The sequence below is a fragment of the Sinocyclocheilus grahami genome, unplaced genomic scaffold, assembly GCF_001515645.1.
Source record: "Sinocyclocheilus grahami isolate Dianchi unplaced genomic scaffold, SAMN03320097.WGS_v1.1 scaffold57.1, whole genome shotgun sequence".
Classification (NCBI taxonomy): domain Eukaryota; kingdom Metazoa; phylum Chordata; class Actinopteri; order Cypriniformes; family Cyprinidae; genus Sinocyclocheilus; species Sinocyclocheilus grahami.
In genome coordinates this window covers 362,670-365,015 of record NW_015505236.1, presented here as the reverse complement: position 1 = coordinate 365,015, position 2,346 = coordinate 362,670, and positions in this window count along the sequence as shown.

The window sequence follows — 2,346 nt, the reverse complement described above, 5'->3', positions numbered from 1 at the left end:
GACAGACAGACAGAAACAGACAGACAGAGACAGACAGAGAGACAGACAGAGACAGACAGACAGAGCGACAGACAGAGACAGACAGACAGACAGAGACAGACAGACAGACAGAGACAGATAAACAGACAGACAGACAGACAGACAGAGCGACAGACAGAGACAGACAGACAGACGGACGGACGGACGGACGGACAGATAGATAGATAGATAGATAGATAGATAGATAGATAGATAGATAGATAGATAGATAGATAGATAGATAGATAGATAGATAGATAGATAGATAGATAGATAGATAGATAGATAGATAGATAGATAGATAGATAGATAGATAGATAGATAGATAGATAGATAGATAGATAGATAGATAGATAGATAGATAGATAGATACTTGCTTATGTTTTTTCATTTGTGTGTGTGAGCAAGAGAATGTAAGATCTAGTTGAAGAATGCTTATGGTCAACTCCATGGTTCATTTATAAGATAGAAACTCCCTGAGTGGGCAGATTTCAGTTACAGTGTTTTATGGTTAGGCCTAATTTATGAATTCATTATTTAGTGATGTGGAAATCAATGCCTCGTTAACACAGAAAGGTGCCCTTTCATCCTTCATACCAACCCACTCTAGTCCATGAGCCTTCACTCCACTATCAATCTCATGCTCATCCCATCCTATAGGTTTCAGCTGTGTAAAGGCAAAGTTTTTTTTTTTTAATTAACAGAACAGTTATCCAAAAAGCAGGTTTATTTCGACACATTATGTATTTGGTGTCGTATTAATAGTGCTTATTAAAGTGCCAATAAAACAGAAGCAGTGACAGATCTTTTCTTGCATATGTGACATACATCTGAGTGAAACGGATTATCGAAAATAAAATAAATTGTAGGGCGGTGTCTTAGTTCAATCAGTCGTTTGTTGATTGGATGGAGGCAGATCTGAATGCGAGCTTGCAGCCTATTGTGAAAAGGGGCGGTATTTAAGCAGACTAAATAGACAAGACCTGCAGACATCACCACAGTTTAACTGAAATATAGTTATTGGAGGAAGGGGGAAAAAATGAAAAATTTAAATGAAAACTCATGCATGGATGAATAGCTCACAATAACATGCATTTGGATATATATATATATATATATATATATATATATATATAAATGTAATACTTTAAATACAAATACTTTAGTAGTTTGAATATTCATAAAACATGAAGAGTGCTAGACCTAGATAACAGCCAAACTCTAGCCGAAAAATAATCACTGCTAATGACAAACGCTGTGGGTGTGCGAGTTGTTGTGTGAGTAGTAAGAGAGAGCACATCTCAAATATACGTCCTCATAACTTCAGATCAATGTGCACCCCCCACGGCCCCCAGTCAGTCACTCCCTATCTCATAACTCTGCAAGACAGCCTCAACTTACTTCCATGCTAGCTAGAATGCCTTCAGATCAGTATTACAATGAGAGGACAAGAGTCAACCGTGTGTAGTTTTCCCCTTCCTCAGAATGCACACAGACACAGCATGATATGCCTGTTTCATCTGTTCTTCTCAGCTCTTAAAACAGCTTAGCAGGGTAAAATAAAATGGAGCTGTTTCAAACTCAGGACATACAATGATAAAGAACTGTACTTTTATGCTTGTGCTAGACACACATATACATGGGTCAAACACGAAAAAGGGTTTAAGCATAAAAACAATAAGTGTAATACTGCTTTAAATTGTTGTTGTCCCCCCCCCACCCAAAAAAAAAATTCTGTTTAATTTAATTGCAATTTTGTTTGTGTTTTTCTGAGCAAAAAATAAATACAGTATCATACATTTTTCCCTGATTTACAGAAGAGACCCACTAAAATGTCTTTCAGTGTAACAATCTTGTCAGGCATATTTACAACAAAAATCAATTTGGGACATATTAAAAGACTAATTGCTTTCACCCCAAATACTAATTAGTTGTAATTTTACATTTTTAAAATTTGCCACTATCCTAGGTTTTGCCCATTTGTCAGTAAGAATTTTTACTCATTTAAAACACAATCAAATGTAATATGCTTCCTTATTCTTTTATATATTTTAATATATGTCAGAATAAGCATGTTGTTTGAATTTTTACATAAATATTGTTACACTGAATGACAACGTAACATTATTTCAAGCAAATTTTTACATTTTATTCTCCAAAAACTTATTTGAAACCTTAAAAGTAGACACTTTAGTTACATTTAATGTGCTTTTTATGGACATATAATCACTTTTGTTAATTTCTACATGCATATGTATATGTGTGTGTGTGTGTGTGTGTGTGTGTGTGTGTGTGTGTGTGTGTGTGTGTGTGTGTGTGTGTGTGTGT